Source organism: Diceros bicornis, chromosome 20, assembly GCF_020826845.1.
Source record: "Diceros bicornis minor isolate mBicDic1 chromosome 20, mDicBic1.mat.cur, whole genome shotgun sequence".
Taxonomy (NCBI): Eukaryota; Metazoa; Chordata; class Mammalia; order Perissodactyla; family Rhinocerotidae; genus Diceros; species Diceros bicornis.
In genome coordinates this window covers 44781773-44802252 of record NC_080759.1, presented here as the reverse complement: position 1 = coordinate 44802252, position 20480 = coordinate 44781773, and positions in this window count along the sequence as shown.

Genomic DNA, 20480 nt, shown 5'->3' with positions numbered 1-20480 from the left:
CACTATAACCCCAGTGTCCTCCACTATAGCATCACTTTACCCATCAAAATGTACATTTGTCTTGCTGATAAGTCCCTACCATTCTCCCTCGGGTATTGAAGTACACTGTGCACCGGTTGGCTATAATCACCACCCTCAGGTCAGTCCATCTAGAACACAGCAAATGACCCCTAATCTCCTGGTGGAGAATAGGCTAAAAGATCCTGGACCTCAACTCAATTATCTTCCTTCCTACTGCCATAACCAATCGAATACAATTAATACCCTGCTCTAACACTCTCTTCCCAAGCCCATTCAACATCATTGGATTTATATTGTTTTATCACAATTGTCCTTGTAAGTTTATCAATGACTTCCATATTCTCATTTTTTCCATAGTCATATTTCTTGATTTCAGTTGATCTCTCATTCTTCCCTAAAACTCTGTTTCCCTGGACTCTGTAACAGCATACTTTCCTAATTTTGTTCTCCGTCTATTCTGCACATTTATCTGGATCTTTTGTTCAGATTCCTGTCTTCACCTTATTTTAAAATGCAGAATATTCTTAGCCCTCTAGTCTACACTGTCTGATTGTCTTTTCTGTTAACTCTATCTTCTCTTGATAATCATGTTGAGGGCTCAGGAAACTTTTCTCTGTAAAGGGCCAGAGAGTAAACATTTTAGATTTTGTGGGCCATCTGGTCTTTGTCTCAATTACTTAATTCTGAGTTGCAGTCTGAAAGCAGCCATAGGCAATGCATAAACCAATGGGTGTGGCAATTAAAGAAAAACATTTAATTTGCAAAAATAGATGGTTTGGCCCTTAGGCCATAGTTTGCTGACTGCTGATCTTGTTCAATTCCATGAATTTTGTTTGCCTCTCTACTATTACAATATATGTACTTTCTGGCCAAGAAAACTTTTGTTACCTGTAGAATCTTTATTAAACTCGATATTCAATATCTTCACCTGGTTGTATGACAGAATCTCAAATTCATGATTTCGAGCTACAATTCACAATTTTCTCCTTCAAATTTTCTTCCATTTCAGAAAACACCAATACCATCTTCGTTCACTCTTTCAAGACAGAAACTTATAAGTTACATTTGACTTCTTCATTGTCACAACCTCCTACAGCATATCAATTATAAACATTTGTCAATTATTTTACCTAAATATAATACAAATATGCACCTAGACAGTTATTCAAGAGAAAAGAAAGTATGTGCCCAAAGAATTTCACATGAATGTTCACAGTAGCATTGTTCATAGTAGCCAAAATCTGGACACAATTAAATACTCATCCACTGGTAAATGGACATACAAATTGCATATACAAACACTATATAAGGTGTATCAGAAAACAAACAAGCAAACAAAACATTGGATACATACCTAAAACATGCTATGTGAAAAAAGTTGAACACAATAGAGTATATAAAATTTATATGATTCCATCTATATGAAATTCTAGGAGAAAGAAGCCTATAGTGATGAACTAAAACAGATAAGAGATAAGTACTTGTGTGGTGCAGGAATAGGAGAGAGGATCAACCACAAAGGGCCTGGAGGGAATTCTTTGGAGCATCTGGTATGTTCAATATCACTTATGCTGGTGGTTTTATGACCATATAAAATTGCCAAAGCTCATCAAACCGGATACCTTAAAGGGAGATTATTTTGATATGTAAATTGCGCCTCAACAAAACTATGAAAACAAAAGGGAAAACAAACAAAATGGAAAAAAAATCAACTCTCTCTGTTGAAAAATATTTTTCTGACATTTGAATATATTGTGGATAAACATGACTGACGTAACCATTCTTATTTCAACCCCTGCCTTCCTTTCAGCTTTGTTCCTCAAGTTTTTTCCTTAATGTCTCTGCATCAGCTCCTCTAACTAGGTTTCTAACCAGGTTGATAGAGGTTCAGTGGTTTCTCCTCTCTTAGGGTCCTTTAAATAACTTCGTAAGAAAAAAATTCTCATGATAAACTTTATTTAGGTCCCTTCTTGTCTGTTCTTACAATAGACTGTACAAAAAATTTTCACACTCATCAAAACTGACATTATTTAGTCACTATTTGTCTTTCCCATCCTAATTAGACGTGAAAATACCTCATTCAGAGATAATGTCTTTCTTGTTCATTGCTTTTATACTATAGGGAACCCAGTGAGAAGTAGGTTCTCAAATATATGTTAAATAAATGTATGAATTTTAAGAAATGAGTTGTAATCTGGTGTATTAGTTTGCTAGGGCTACCATGACAAAATACCACAGACTGGGTGCCATAAACAACAGAAATTTATTTTCTCACAGTTCTGGAGGCTTGAAGTCCAAGATCATGGCATTGACAGGTTTGATTTCTCCTAAGAAGACCATTGTCCTTGGTTTGCAGATGGTTGTCTACTTGCTGTGTCCTCACATAGCCTTTCCTCTGTGCGTGTGTATCCCTTGTGTCTCTTTCATGTCCAAATTTCCTCTTCTTATAAGGATGTCAGTTAGATTGAATTAGAACCCACCCTAGCAGCCTCATTTTAAATTAATCATCTCTTTAAAGGTCTTATCTTCAAATACAGTCACATTCTGAGGTACTGGGTGTTAGAGCTTCAACATATGAATTTGGGGGGGAGGGACACAATGCAGTCTATAACATCTGCTAAATGAAATCAAATATAGATAAAGTACACATTGGCTGGTTGGTTTTTTTTTTTTTTTTGGTCTAACAATCTCTCTTGAGAGTGAGTTCTTGAGGACAAGGAAATGCCTCATTTCCCTTTCCATCTCTCCTGCACCTAATAAGCCTGGCACGTAGTAGAGAATGAAAAAAAAATTATTAAATTTAATTGCGTTAAACTGAATTAAATCCCAGGACACAAAATGAGCTAATTTACCATAGAACAAATGACATTCACTTAGTATATACACATTCTTAATGCATTAATTATGCAAAACACCCAGAGAACTTGAGGGAGAAACCAGCATCTCCTCCATGATTGCCCTGCGCATCTTTACAATTTTCCATTCATCTTCTTACACAACTTTATGTGTTAATGAAATCTATAACCATTCAAAACTATACGGTCTGGATATTTTCCATGCTGTGCTTTTAAGTTCCTAGCTTGGACTCCACTGTGAAGTAATGAGGACAGGTGAAAACCATCAGCGGTGCCATAGAGAAGTAATCAAACCAACTTTATTTGTTAAGATTAACTTTTAAAAATTAATCAAGTCTTGGGTAATTCATTGTATGTTTCCTTAGCAATACTAAGCTTGGAATTCTTTTTAGCATAAATAGCTCATTTCGTTATTTCTTTAAAATCATGAAAATACATTTATGCCAAACTCTCTCAACTGCATAGGGAATAGTAAAAATATGCCTCATATGTGTGAGTTTTATCTATTAGTACTCTTTACACAACTTCAAAATGTTTAAGTTGTAGCTACACATACAAGATGAAATTAAATCGGGCTTTCTAGAACATTTACATCTCCCAGAAATGGAAGCGTGTTTGATCCTTTTTGGAATATGAAATCATGATGAAATTCGATGTGATATGCTTTCTCATAAGTATTTATAGCGTGAATAAATGAACTCAAACATTTGCTACTCCATATGAATCAGGCAACAAATATTTTTTGTAGCCATTGATTTTTGTCATTAAATTTAAAACTTTGCTGCATATATTTTTTTAATTTAAAACCTTGAGAAGTGTAAAAACTAGGCTTATCTTTTCAAAGTATTTGTATATGTGTCTTTCATAACAATTGAGAAACAATTAACGTTTGTTTACTTATGGGATGATTACTAATTGGGAGTTGGGTTTTCTGTTTTTGTTTTTTTTGGTGCCAAGATTGGTTGAAATTTTTAAACTGCCTTACCATTTCTGTTAAAGCAACTTTTCTCGAGCCAGAGTAGGTGCACTGATATTTCTCGATGTAAATGATTAAAAAGTGCCCAACTCAGGCTAGAAGAGAAGACCAATGTCACATAGGGATTAACAATCGTGATTAGTGTTATGAAAGGATAAATAAAGGATTCTCTGGAAACATGTAAGAGGATATTAGATACAGAAGCAACAATTAGAATAGGAAGGAATAGAAAGTCTTCAGCTCAGTGAGGCTGCCCTGCTCTGCGTGGACTTCAGCTCCCAGTTCCTCAGTGGAAAAATTGTCACAGGCCAAGAGTCATGCTACTGTGGGGCTCACCTCACTAGTTTCGTTTCTCTCAGGGATTGTAGCCTTGTGGTGTCTGTCATTCACTAACCAGAAACTGTTATGTAACGTATATTATTCAGTTTTATATTATTTATGTTGGTAAGGCTAGTCTGGTACCATTTACTTTATCTTTATTTGCATTAAAATTTTTATCTCATTTTATTTTTAAAATGAGCCTAAAATACCTTGTCCTAATGAAAAATGATTCTGAACAACTTTTCATCTTATGGGGCATGCAAATATTCTCTTTCATGATTTACTTATTTAACTTTTTATCACTTCTTCAAATGATGTTTTAAGCCCTGAGATTGTCATTTTTCTATTTTTCAACTCTCAGTACTTTAAGGCACCTCCATGGTTCCCACTCCACCTGAACTCCTCATTCAAACTATAGCAGTCAAACACAGTGGCCAGTCACTCTGCCAAAATTCTGGTCTCCAGTAGACTACTTTAGTGATAATTTAACTGTTTTGTATTGTGTGTCTTGCACTATTAATTCCCGTTTCCAAGAGAAACAGAATCATCTTTGCCTTCAATCTCAACCAGTTCAGATAAGCGATCCCAGCTTTCCAATTTTAAGGATCTGTTGTTACTTCATTTTATGTTTAAATATTGTCAATCGGTATTCAATACAGGGAAAATAAACAGTCTATGTATTTTACCAGAAAAAGTTAAGTACAAGAATTTAGGTTTACATTATCAGGAATGGCAGTGTATTAGTTTGCTAGGGCTGCCATAACAAAATATCACAGATTGTGTGGCTTCAATGACATGGATTTATTTTCTCACAGTTCTGGAGGCTAGAAGTCAAAGATCAAGGTTCTGGCAGAGTTGGTTTCCACTGAGCCCTCCCTATTTGGCTTGCAAATGGCTGCCGTCTTGCTGCTTCTTCACATGGTCATCACTCTGCACGTGTGCCCCTGGCTCTTCTCAGTATGTAGCAATCTCTTCTTATAGGAACACTAGTTAGATTGCATTAGGGCCAATCCTAATGGCTTCATTTTTAATTAATTGCTTCTTTAAAGGGCTTTTCTCCAAATACAGTGACAATCTGAGGTATTGAGGGTTAGGACTTCGACATATGAATTCTGCGAGGATGAAATTCAGTCTATAACTGGTAGGATACACCAGCTCTAGATTGTTACTCTAGAAATGACTTCCAGAACACCACAAAACTGACAGTATAATTTACATATTTACAGATAATCTCTTCACTTTATTCATTAGTTTTTACCATAAATAATTGTACATGTTGATTCCCAAAGTTATTAAAAATAGAGGATTTTACTTAAATACAATAACTGGTTTTCTAAAGGCACTTTTTATTGCTTTGGATTGTTTACCTGAGTGGATTCCATGTTGATTATATTTCTCATTACTATGTTGATGGACACTAAGAAGGAAAAATAGATGAATTTTGGATAAAAAAACTAAATTACCTATTGTGGTGTTAAAAAGGATTGGCCCACCAGTGGCGTAGTTTAAGCATAGTGGCGTAGATTAAGTTCGGCACTCCTTGCTTCCACAGCCCAGGGTTTGCAGGTTCGGATCCCAGGTGTGGATGTACACCACTCATCAAGCCGTGCTGTGAGGCGACCCACATACAAAATTGAGGAAGATTGGCACAGATGTTAGCTTAGGGACAATCTTCCTCATCCAAAAAAAAAAAAAAAGGATTGGCCTGACAGATAGTTCTCTCTCTCCTCTGTATCCCCCTTCTCTTGTCCTGTTTCATTACCCTTTCAGCCTAGAAAAGAGGCAAAGCCCAGCTAAATGAGCAGATGCCTGACCTTGAGTGGATCGTGTTTATTAAAGCTCAGTTCTCTGTTGAAACATCAAGAGGTCTCTTTTGTTCCTTCTTCCACTTTATGCTTCTCAAGCAACTGGACATAAAATATAAGCCCATTCCTCAGTCTCTACAGCAAATTGACATTCTTGCTTACTTCCTTCTTTTCTTCTTAAACAAGATATCATGTACTTGGATATTCCCTTCATTTTGTTTCTAGTAACCAACTGAAAATTAGAGAGTCTTGGAAATTAGGGAGGATGGCAAGGCCTTGGTTGGAATTTTTGCAGAGCTTAGCATTGATGCCTAGATATGTGATATATGCCTTCCGGATAATAATGAAATATTTCTTGTTTTGTCAAGCATCGTGTAGAAGGACAAGTGATGGTTCAGGAAGAATTTCCATATTCCCTAGTGACTTCATATTGAAACCTCATCATTAGCAAATACATTTGTACTGTCAGAACAGAAGAATGAGTATGTGACAAGACAAGAATTTGGGAATTCAAGTACCATTTTGGGATGACTGGCTCTAGAATTGGTAAAACATTTTCCCTAATAATTAGAAATTTCATTATGCTACAGAAATTAGCAGGAAAAAGGGTAATTCTTGGATCTGGACAAGATTACTTGGATAACAAAAGAAGTGATCAACTATTTCTTTAAAAAATATTGTTCTTGCATTCAGGGTTATATCCTAGAAATAGTATATGGAAGAGGCACCTGTACTTCTCAAGAGCAGGTTTCCATAATGTGGTAGATATTTGCCACATCTTGCTTACTCCATTTTTTTGCAAGTCCTCATATTTTAGGTCTAAGTGAAATCTGTAGGGGGGAAACAGTCTTTCTCTCCACTTGTATTCACTAGTTTTCAAACACAGTTCTGATGAACCACACCTTCCAACACTCACACTTTAGGGTAGCCCCCTCACATATTGAATTTAGCAAACAATTGGCCAAGACTGGTCATATGCCTATGCCTCAGCTGACACAGTGTGGTTTTTCGGTTATTCTATTGTGGTGTTACCTACTTCCCTAGAACCTAATGGCTTAATAAAACAATAATTTCATTATATCTCATAATTCTGTGGTTTGACCAGGGTCCAGTAGGGTGTCTTGACACTCTTCTCTATGGGGGTCTCTTATGCAACTACAGTCAGATGGTTGCTCCAAGATGGCTTCATTCATGTATCTGATGTCTTGGGGGATGCTGGTAGATTGGGCTCACCAAGACGTTGAATGCCTAAGTCTCAGCCCAACGCCTGCTTCACTATGCCCAGATGGCCTCTTCACGGGGCCTTTCCATGTGTTCTCATCAGCAATGTCACTATAATTCTTATGCAATAGCTCAGGGGTTCCAAGAGTGCAAAAAATGGAAACTGTTAACTGCTTCATAAAGCATATGATGGAACTGGCACAGTGTCACCTCTGCCACATTTGGTTAAAGTGAAAGCACAAAGTTTCCCACCAAAAGAATTCCAGGACTTAGATAAATAATACTGGGAATGGGGATCTGGAAAATGTGTGGTATTAGATTCTGTGTTAACAGATTCTAAGGGTGTTCCACTAAAAAGGAAAGGACATGACTAAACATGAACTAACTTACTCAAATATATGCAGGCATCTAGATAAAGTGTGGTAGGTCTAGCAGCTGTGAATGGTTTTAATTAATTCTTAGGCTAATTGACTAAGACTGTCATCAATAACTACACATACTATATTAAGAGGCAATGCCAGAAATTCTTTGGTATAATTTAGATTAAGAAATTGTAAGGCTTTTGGGGATATTACTTCTGGAGTGGCATTCTCTTGTGTTATATGTAGCCAATATTACTACTCACAAGATACTTTCTGCTGAGAAAGTTCACAGGATAGAGAAGCCTAAGGAGACATGACAATGAAATGCAATGTGGTATATTGGAGGGCAGCTTAAAACAGAAAAGAAAAGGACATTACTAAAAACTAATGATATACAAATAAAGTAAGAACCCTAGCAAATAGTAATGATGTATCAATATTAGTTTATTAGTTGTCACAAATGTACAATAGTACATTTACCATGTACCATTTTACATACCAAATGTAAGATATTAACAATAGAGGAAACTTGGGTGTAGGATATTGATTAGCAGGTACTAGATTTCCTTGAAAAGAACCATACAAATATTGGAAGTATGTGATTTTAATCTTCCTTTTAGCTTTCTCTTTAGGGAATTTCAGTTCATGGTAGCTTTGCACTAAAGCAAAAGGATCTGATCAGGCCATGGAATTATAGGACATTGTTTCTGAAGTAATGTTAATTGCTGTGGACTTAGTGAGTCACCTGATACATTGGTGAGAGGTGGAGTTTATAGTGGACAGATTACATAGACACTTTGACCTGAGTATGTCCCAAAGAAATCCCAGGAGGAACCAGACCACATCTTCTGCTTACTTTCTTTGTAATTGATTTTATACTCAGAATAGTAACGCTCACCAATTGGCAAAACCATCACATCGGTTCCCTGAATAAATGGGCAATGTATATTTTGATAAGTAGGTCCAAACAGATGTTTTTTAAGATAATGGAGATCTCCCACTCCATCATGAGAATATACCAAAAGTCATCTATTGCTAGGAACTGAAGTTAAAATCATGCAGTACCCAAAATAATACAGAACAATGCCTCAGCACAGAAATAACAGTTACACATAATGAGTAAAGGATACATACAAAGATATAAAAGAACATGAAAAATTTGTAGATAAGGAAAACTAGCCCCACACCCTAATCTCTAAAAACGTTGCTCCCAAGCAGATGAAAATCGTGATCAAAAATATCATCACTGATTGAAAGAATTTATTCTAAAAATATAAGAACATTCTCAAAACAAACATACAAGACTCTGGATTGACAGCAGAAGAAGGTGAAAAATGAGCTGACAAGGTTCAAAAAATATATAGAAGAGAAACAGAAACTGTCATGGAAAATAACCCCATATAAGATGCAACACATAGGAAAACAAACACTACTGAAAATAGAGTGATTAAAAAGTAAGACTGAGAAACATAATACTCTGTTTTTTAAAAATCAAGAAAAAAAGAATAATTGAGGTTATAAATTCATCAGGGTCTATATGTTTGTCTAAAATAGACCAGACTCAATTTATAATAGAGATTGGCATATTTTATATACATATATAATATATATAATATATAATATAATTATAAAGCAAAATTTTAAAATGCAATATTTGGAGAAAATGACTGTATTTTGAATTGGTCAGAGCCTTGGATTATGTGGGAAGTCCCTAAAGCAGTGAGTGGGCTAACCTTAAGGTAAGAACAGAGAGGTCTTACTCAGGGAGACATCGCTTGAAACCACTTGGAAGATGCACTCATGGTCCTCAGTATGTGTCTTGAATCCCGTATCTCCAACTCAGAATTTTTAAGATGCCGATCATTTGGATAGATTACAGCTTTCTAATAATTGTTCTCATCAAAGCATATTCTTTGACTACAAAACAACTAAGTGAGAAATCAATAAAACAAATAAGAAAATTTTTAAAATTTAAGAACACTGCAAGTTTAGAAATAAATAAAAGTACTTTTAATGCAAGAGACAATTATATCTTAATGGGGAATTGAAAATCCATGAAACTAAATAGTAATGTAATTCTAGATATCAAAATGTATAGAAGTAAGTCAAAATATATTCATAACCTTGCACTCTGCATTTGACAGGGTAACAATAATGAGTTCAACATCAAATTTATAAGTTATAAAATAAGCAGAATAAATCTAAATCACTTTAAAGGAATGATATATTGTTAAAAGTAGCAATTAATAAATGAAAGAACTTTTAAAATTGTGAAGTTAAAGCTGTTTTAAGTTATTTTGTGCAGAATAAAACACATATTGTAAAGAAAAAAACTCTGAAAACACAAACAACTCAGAAATGTAATGGGAATAAAATGATGTTTGTATCAGCAATTAACATATAAGAGAAAATTATGAACTACTATAAACTTATATATTTAAAAACCTATTTGAAATCATCAATTTAGAGAAATTTCTAGAAAAATTTCTTACTAAAATTGGCCCAGGACATCAGTTAAACTTGAGTGTTTTTGGGAAAAGATTTTTTTTTTTTTTTTGTGAGGAAGATCAGCCCTGAGCTAACATCCATGCTAATCCTCCTCTTTTTACTGAAGAAGACGGGCTCTGAGCTAACATCTATTGCCAATCCTCCTCCTTTTTTTACCCTCAAAGCCCCAGCAGATAGTTGTATGTCATAGTTACACATCCTTCTAGTTGCTGTATGTGGGATGCGCCCTCAGCATGGCCGGAAAGGCGGTGTGTCGGTGCGCACCTGGGATCCCAACACGGGCCACCAGTAGCGGAGCCATGCACTTAACCGTTAAGCCACTGTGCCGGCCCCCAGGAAAAGTTTTTTAAATGTAATCAACAATAGTAACTTTCCTAAAATCAAAACACTTAACCCAGACAGTTAATGGGTATATTTTATAACACAAATAATTCTGGCCATTTTTTTGTATTCTGTAAAATGAATAATCCAAATCACCTATAAATAATTCATGGAATGTAAAAAGATGTATGGTTCCATTTTTATAAATTTCTGTAATAGTCAAAACTAATCTGTGGTGAAAATATTGGAAGAGTAGTTGCTTTTGAGGAAGTAGGGTCAAGGAGTTCCTGAGAAAGGGCTTGAGGAAACTTTCTGAGGAGATGGTAATAATTTATCTTAATAAAAGTTCCAATTATACAATATACACATTACTCAAAAACTCATGAATGGTACACCTAAAATTTGTACATAACACTGTATATAAAGTTTCCCTAATGAAACAAATGAAGAAACATATAAACAAATATTGAATTCCAGCTGTTGACATGCATGCTGAACTCTTTCGAGATGATGTGCATTTATGTCTACAACTTAATTTAAAATGCACTGGAAAAATAAGATAGACCGAAAAATGAACAGAAGTATGAGTAGACAGATGGATATGTGATAAACCAGTATGTTAATTCTAGAATCTAGGGGATTAGTATATGAGTGCATTCATTCATCTTCTCTGTATTGTTAAAATTTTTCATAGTAAAATGTTTTTAAATTGTAATGGCATATCTTATCCTTCCACATACTACTACAGTTAGAGTGTTTATAAGGAATAGTGATCATCCCAGTGTTTCCCATCTATAGATATCTGCAGCAAAGGAACATGTCCAAAATTGCTCACATGTGGAGAGCATATAAAATTAATAAACCTTTAGAAGGACTTAACGGTAGGATACCTATATCTCTAGCTAACTAGCTATCAGCTGAGAGAGGGGGCAGCTTTTTCCTCTACTTTGAGAAACAATTATTTTTCCTCCTGTGAGATTACATATCAATCATAAGAAAACCAAATACATATATACATTAAAAAAAAAAGACTAGAAATATCAAAAAACAAGCCATCCAGTTTTATTGGGAGTCACAAGCTACTTTAACTTTTAGAGGTTTGCAAGACTAAGATATTTTCTTCCTCACCATTGCCTGTAGTTGACAATGTCTCACAATGTTTTATTTATTTGTTTTGTGGTTTTCCTCTTACTCCTGAGAGAAATGTATCACTTTAACTTGTTTTCTTTTCCTAAGGCACTAATGCAAAATTACCTAGTTAATCTACTGGTGGATTTATCTCCTCAATTTCTAACTTCTTTTTACTCCGCCTTCCTCTCCTACATTTTGAATGAAATTGAAAACAGAAGGCAGAATTTATAGAATAAATATTCAGTTAATGTTAAGTGTGTAAAAATAATACAGAAAACCCTCTATGGTAGTGGTGAAATCACATATTTGATCCAGGAGTTTGTGGAAACAGAAATTAAATGAGTCCCAATTAAACCCAGCACCAGGCTTAGCACACCAAGTGTTTGTTTTTCGTTAGAAATTGGAGGAGCACACTCTGGGGAACAGAGTATTTTAAATGATGATTCTTGACTTCATATTAATTAAAAATCAGAACTCCCCTCAGACTGAGTAAAGAAACAGTAATTGCTTTCTCAGTACAGAGAAAGCACCAGAAAGAGCATCATGGCATTTAATTGCTATGTGTGAAGTTGAAGTTAATAGTATTTCACTCTAATAATTTATCACTCTGCGCTAAAAATGCCTCATGTGTTTATTGTCTGCTGGGTTTGGGTATCAAAATGTTTTTTCAAGTCACAAATTTCTGTTATTATTTTGTGTTTTTCTTATTAATTATGAACAAAATAATAAATTTTCCTAAACATGAAGGTTCAGACTTACATAAGCAAGTCTTTAAAAAATTGTAAATAAATCTACATTGTCTATTTTAACATTTTTTCTCTTTTGCTGAGAAAGACTTGCTCTGAGCTAACATCTGTCACCAATCCTCCTTCTTTTTTGCTTGAGGAAGATTAGCCCTGAGTTAACAACTGTGCCAGTCTTCCTCTAATTTGTATGTGCGTCACTGCCACAGCATGGCTGACAAGGGGTGTAGGTCCGTGCCCGGGATCCGAACCTGCAAACCTGGGATGCTGAAGCGGACCACGCTGAACCCAAGCACTATGCCATGAGGCTGGCCCTTACTTTGTCCGTTTCAAATTCTCATTTTTATACTGAAATCTTTATTTTGTCATTGAAATAATAAAATCCATTACAATACATTTTTAAGTGGGAATTAGTAAAATAATTTAAATATATCCTTCAGTGTGAATAAGGTTACTACATTGTGAACTTTGAAAAAAGGGAAAATAAAATTTTAATATAAAAATATTTTGTTATATTATTATGAAATAATTTTGTAAGAATCATCTAAGTAAACTCTGTATAAAACAAATCAAAAAAATTTTAAATCCAAAACAGATTGTTTTTTAAAAGTTTGATTTAATGCATGTTAATGTACTAAATATTTTAAATTGAGAATTGAATATTTTAAAAATTATTACACAACAATTTTCAAATGTAAACATATCTGTATTAAGAGAAGAAAGCATTGGTTGAGTGAAACAAAGTTGCTTCTAGTATCTATTGTCTGTTCCAGAAACAAAACAAAACAATTTCAAAGTAGCAAACTGAAATAGATCCTACAAAATATATTCCAGAAAAGATAACTGACTTTTCAGACTAGAGGCTTATAAGACTAGACATGTTACAGATGCTATCTTTACTGAAGTATTATTTTAATTAAAGGAATCATATGGAAAACACGTATTAAAAGTTGATTTACCCTCATGTACAAAAACAATTAGTATAAAGTTCTAAATTTAGGACTCAGATTTTAAAAGCCAAGATACTAATATGTGACTATGCTTTAAAACAATAAAATTTGTAAGGTATAGTTTCATTGGTCTTCACTGAAGAACTAAGGAAATTTGAAGTTTCTGTGCCCAATAATATGATTAACTTACAAATGCTAAAATAAAAATTATTTTTATTATAAATGTAATATATAATCACTGTATCAATTTACACAATACCAAACAGAATGTAAAAAAATAAAAATAAAAATCACGAAGCCTCAAGGGCTAGAGAGAAATCTCAGAATAGTGAAGTATTCTGAAGATTCCACTGGTGTTCCATTCTGAGGAACAGTGCATGAAAATAGAGAAAAAATGGATTGTAGTAACCTACAGAATGCACGTCTTCAACAAAATGTGTCTAAAATATTGAAATTCAAGTTTTATAATATAATTTACCATATACAATACAGGTCAAATTTCACCAATGTGGTACCATTTTCTACACTCCAATCTAAATGTAAAACTAATAAAAGACCAACAACCCAGAAGAATATGTGCTCAATACACACACAATGGCTCACAGAGAAATATATGCAATTGCCTTTTAAGTGTATGAAAGTATGTTCAGATTTCTAACAGAACTGGAACTGTAAATCAAAATTGCACGGAGATATCTTTTCACACTACATAGCTTGACAAAAATCTGTAAGTTTGAAACCCTTTTATTGGGGTGAGGATGTGAGGAAACAGCCAATTATTGTTGAAAATACAAAATGGTATTATTTCTATGGAAGAAAAATAAATGTAATATTGTAAAATCAGTGGCTGTCAAGTTTGGGATTTTTGAAAACAGTTTCTGAAACAAGGATTAAGTGCTGATTCTTGTTTGATGAAGACAAATTCAGGACACTGAGAATGACGACAAAAGAGAAGAGTAGAGAAAAAAGATCCGAGCAACATACTGAGATAGACTCTCCTCGCACAGAGTCAGGAAGGGACATACATTCTAGGCTATTCAGCCAGGTAAGATGTCTTCAAACCATTTGTACTTATAAGCTACACCTCAAATCAGTCCACAGGTTTAGAAAAGAGAGGGGCTTTATCAACCTAGCTCTTTCCTCTCTCCTAATTCCCAGGGTCAACATTCATCCTACGAAGGGGTAACACTCTTGAAATTTGAAATTGTATTATTTGATCCCTTTGTTTTCCAGCCAGGATGTCGGTTCCCACCTCCTGTGGTGTTTCCTACAGAAAACAAAGACTCCAAGCATTGGCTGGCCATCCTGGCTGCAGCTAAGAAACAGAGTTCAGCCCCAGTGGGCAAGCAAAGTCCATCAGCTGCAAAATCAGCGAGGCAGAGCAGGAGGCTGAGGGTTTAGTGTGGGGAATGTGGCAATCTGAAGAGGCACAGAAAAAATGTTGATGATATATACTACTTGCTTCACTCAGATCCAATTTATTTATTTATTTTTTTTTGGTGAGGAAGATTAGCCCTGAACTAACATCCAATGCTAATCCTCCTCTTTTTGCTGAGGAAGATTGGCCCTGGGCTAACATCTGTGCCCATCTTCCTCTACTTTATACGGGATGCTGCCACAGCATGACTTGACAAGCGGTACGTCAGTGCACGCCGGGGATCCAAACCCGTGATCCGGGGCCACTGAAGTAGATCTCATGCACTTAACCACTATGCCACCAGGCCAGCCCTCAGATCCAATTTTTTATCCACATTATAACCAGCTCCCATAGTACAGCATAGGATCACTATTTTTTCTGAGTACAAAATATACTCACTCTTTTCCAAGAGGATAGATATATATCCAATCAATCATAGAATCTCTTTCAAGGTGATTATAAGTCACAATCCCCTGGAAAACTTAAGGTCATAGGGAAACTAAAGGACAATCCCTGTTGTCTCAGCTGGTCCCAAGGCTACAGCAGATATTCCTCATCCTTCCTCCACCAAACTCTTCTAAATATTCCTCACCTTTGCCAACACTTTGGCTGGTTTAGTTTGCTTGCCTGGTGGGGAGACAGAGGCCTTCAATTCTCAAGGGGTCTGAACTCTTTAATTCCTGCAATTGTCTGGATTTTTATTTTTATAATGGTCATTGGCCGTTATTACTTAACCTGGAAGCACTAAAAGACACCCAAGTAAATTCCCCAGATTCCAGAGAAATCCATTTTGCCCTCACTATGTGGTAGTAACCTTAGGTTTTCGTGGTAATGTGAATTGATTATTTTAGCCGGTAAACTAATTGTTTTTCTTTGCCTGCTTGTCCATTATCATGAGGATCTCAAATGAGCTGAGGTTTGTACATCTTCCCGATCAATGAATCACTTACTGTGTCCTCTTTTGAAGTGTTCCATCCCTGCCATAAACAGTTCTTGTAACGCTGCAGATCCCAAGTTCTTAAGAGCACCAGCCCAAACGCCATACATGGATAACTGGGCTTGACAGTGAGATAAGCTAATAGTTCTTACACTCTCTGGTTTAGAGAACCATGTATAATCGCTATTGGAGACACAACACAATATATTGGAGTTTTTTTAGCTCAATGCATCTATCTCATTCTAGAAGACAACACAATGCTCAAACTCCTCAAGATACATCCCAGCTGAGTCTTCATCTGTCTGGTCAAATGTTTTCAGATTGGTGTATGTAGACAGTTAATTCTGTAGTTAGGAGCCTATTGTTACTCCTCCTTTGAAAGTATTTGTTTTGCTCTGAGACAATTGTATGGCATACCATGTTGATAGATAAGGCATTCTGTAAGACTTCAGATAGTAGTGTTGGTAAACGTAAGTTCAGATACATAGTATTAACTCCACTTAAGGAGGATCACTACCATATCCATAGTGGTACCATATCTAAGCCTCAAGGTTTGTCTCAGTTCCTGTGCAGTTGGTCACTCAGCAATGGCAATGGGTACAGCAGGCTCAGTGAGAGAAAGCCCATGTGTTTTATCCCAAGCAGAACAGTAGCCCAGTGATCAGAATCACTCTATTGTTGGGTCACTGCACAAGCTCAGGGGTAGGCAAGGGGAGAGGTTAGCTGGCTGGCATTAACCTGCTTGTGTGTGCAGCTTCTGCGCTGAATACTCTCTGGTGGGTGTTGATTTGAGCCGTAAAGATCATTACTCATTACACACTCTGAGAGCTGTATCCATATATCTTTGCCCCAGACTTTCTGGCCTGTGGCTAAGTCAGTCTTGATGAGAGGAAGCTCATATGGTTTACTCCCTCCACCTTTTCTCCTCTTGGAATTTTCAATAGTTTTTGATTTTGTTCTGTTTTGTTTTGGATTTGCCACTAGATGACAATCACAACTGCACTTCAATCATGTCATAATCCACAGACACCTGGGGGATTTGAGTATGTAAAATACTTTCTGTAACAAACTATGCACAATATAACTACCATTGACAATGATCTCATGTCATAAAATTAGTTACAAAAAAAGCCCAGTGTCACGTATGTTATCACAACTCTATAACTAATTCTCAGCATAGACATAGTTTTAATTGTGCCATGCTAATATCATCTTCTAGTTACACAAGTTTATAATTATTAGAAAATTTTAATGTTTTAGTTGAAAGTATTCTTAACATGATAATGATATATAGGTTCAATTTGAATTAACTTTTGTCAGTTTTGAGTCCTTAATATTTCTGTAGTTGAAGCCTACTGAATACTTTTGAGTACCTATCATATACACCTAACTAGTTTCTTCACGGCTATGAGACATAAATCAGTAACATTTTAGTAAAGGATTATTTTCATTTTTATGGGTTTGAACAAATGTATAACGACATGTATCCATCATTATAATATCATGCAGAGTATTTTCACTGCCCTAAAAATCCTCTGTACTCTAGCTATTCATTTCTCCCTCCCCTAGAACCTCTGGTAACCATTAAACTTTTTCCTGTCTCCATAGCTTTGTCTTTTCCAGTGTGTCATACGGTTGGAATCATAAAGTATGTAACCGTTTCATAATGGCTTCTTTCACTTAGTAATATGCATTTAAGCTTCCTCCGCATCTTCTCATGGCTTGTTAGCTCTTTTTTTAATTGGTGCTGAGTAATATTCCAATGTCAGGATGTACCACATTTTATTTATCCATTTACCTATTAATAGCATCATGGTTGCTTCCATGTTTTGGCAATTATAAATAAAACTACTATAACCATCTCTGTGTAGATTTTTGCATGGACATAGTATTCAAATTCTTTGGGTAAATACCAAGGAGAGTGATTGTTGAATCGTGTGATAAGAGCATGTTCAGTTTTGTAAGAAACTGCCAGACTGTCTTCCAAAGTGGCTGTACTATTTTGCATTCCCACCAGCAATGAATGAGAGTTCCTTTTGCTCTATATCCTCCCAGCATTTGGTGTTTTCAGTGTGTAGTGGTATCTCATTGTTGTTTTAATTTGCATTCCCCTGATGACATATGATGTGGAGCATCTCAAATATTTTAAAAATGCAATCAAATATAACAGAAATGTGATTTCAGTGGTTTCTTAAAAAGCCCCTTCTTGTGGAAAAAAATGTAAGTGACTAAAAACCCATGAACTTTAATGGGTTCATGGAATGGATCTTAGACCTTAAGTCAGCCACAAATAATAAACTAAATCCACAAAATAATCTCACAATCACCAGACAATTATGAGAAAAAAATGGACCCTTTTCTTATAAGGAAGGGTCTATATAAATACATATACAAAATCAATTAAAATAAAACCACCCAACTTGTTTTTTAAGCCAATAACTGATACTTATAATTGCAGTCATAAAAAATCATAAAAAAATTTCTTAGTATGTTTACTATACATATCCTTCTAAGTATGAGATATTGTCTTTTTAATTTTAACATTTTGAACATAAATATTAATGACAACATGAGCTTTAGCACATAAAGAATTACTTTTATTTTACCACAGAATTTATAAATATGAAATAATTGAAATAATATGATACCAGACAAATGAAAAATACCTGTACTTGACTCATAATGATACTGATAAACAAGTAATGATATTAAACAAAAATAAAAGAATTTAATTTCACACACAATGAATGAATAAAATTTTAAATTCAACATAATTAATAATTTTATAATTTAGAGTAATTGAATAAATACTAGAACTGAAACCTAGACTGTCGAGATTTAAATTCTTTTGGTTACGCATATGGTTTCAAGTCAAAATACTGCAAATACTGAAGTGACTTGCATTTGATCAGTATAGGAACGTGCATAAGTCTTTCTAAGGAAATAAATTTAAAATTAATTTATGGCAATTCAAAAGACAGACTACACAAAATCAAAATGAACCTAGAAACACTGCTGATCTGAAATGATAGATTATAATACATCTAGCTGACATTGCAGAAATCAAGTCATCATGAATAAATATATTATAAGGAGAGCCTTGAACAGCTTAATAAAACCCTGTAAATTACTGCCTCGGCTCGATCTACTGTGTCAGCAAAAGCAAAGATACACACATTGGTAAATGTGCTCGAGCTTAAATTCTGATGATGCAAAAAAGGTTGAATAAGAATAGCAACCATTGTACCATAATTTCCCTGTGAAAAATTTTGGAGCCACATCTAGGAATAGAAATAATTATTATTTATCTTTATAATATGATAAATGTAAATTTTGACATTCAGATGTTTACTATTTTGAAGATATTTTTATTCGAATTTCTGAATGTGTGTGTGTGTGTGTGTACAATCTGTGAATAACTTAATATGTTTATTCACATATGAGTTTGATGAAATATTTTCTGATTAGTTTGGGTGCCCAGAAATTGTGAGCCTAAAACAATGCTGAGCAGCAAGGAAGAGTTCAATAAACATGTGTACATTTATGGAATAAATGCTTGAATTCATGACAGTAAATTAATAAATATATAAAAGCATAAATTCTTTTGCAGAGAATTTTTCAGCTCTAATTTTTTAAAGCACATGTTAGTCATAATCTGGACTAATATACACAATTACCTAGTTTTGTTTCCATTTTTCCCTCCTTTTTCTTTCTTTCTTTTTTTTCTTTTGTGAGGAAGATTAGCCCTGAGCTAACATCTGATGCCAATCCTCCTCTTTTTGCTGAGGAAGACTGGCCCTGGGCTAGCATACATGTCTATCTTCCTCTACTTTAAATGGGACACCACCACAGCATGGCTTGATAAGTGGTGCAGGTCCACGCCCAGGATCCAGACCTGTGAACCCTGGGTCACCGCAGTGGAGTGCACAAACTTAACCGCTATGCCACCGGGCTAGCCCCACATTTTTCCCTCCTTTTACTCCTACTATTTTAAATGGGCTTCTCAGAGATGGTCTATAATCAAGGTGGGACTCAGCTCTTCTCTTCATCTCTATTTTAATGAGAATATCTTAATTTTTAACTAATTTATACTTGGGCTGTGTAAAATATTCCATTTTAAAAACTGTTTTCCCCCTTTCAACACTAAAAAGAAATGAGCTATCAAGCCATGAGAAAACATAGAGGAAGCGTAAATGCACATTACTAAGTGAAACAAGCCATTCTGTAAAGACTATATACTATATCATTCCAACGACTTGGCATTCTGGAAAAGGCAAAACTGTGGAGATGGCATAAAGATCAGCAGTTATCAGGGCCTAGGGAGGAGGAAGGGATGAATAGGTAGAGCGCATAGGATTTTTAGGGCAGTGAAAATGCTTTGTACATTATAATGATGGATACATGCCATTATATAATTGTCCAAAACCACAGAATGTACAACCCTAAGAGTGAACCCTAATGTAAACTATGGACCTTAGGAAATAAATATGTGTCAATGTCGATCCATCAATTGTGATAAATGTACCACTCTGGTGAGTGATGTTGATAACGGGGGAGGCTATGCTTGTGTGCATGCAGGCAGTGCATTCGAAGTCTCTGTACCTTCCTCTCAGTTTTGCTGTAAACCTAAAGCTGCTCTAATAAATAAACTCTACTAAAAATAACAATCCAAAGACAGTTTCCTTTATTAAAAAAGAGTATCTATTGGATTTGAGTTTACTTCTAGTGTATATATTATTATTCATTTCTCAATTTATTGTTTCTTTATTCTAGTGGCTCTCTCTTGCTTTTTTGGAGTAAACTCCACTTAATATTGAAGATGATGTATTGTTTTTGTCATCCTTTTTCTTGGATACTTCAGTAGATCATTTTTTTTTTGTGAGGAAGAATGAGCCTGAGCTAACATAGGTGC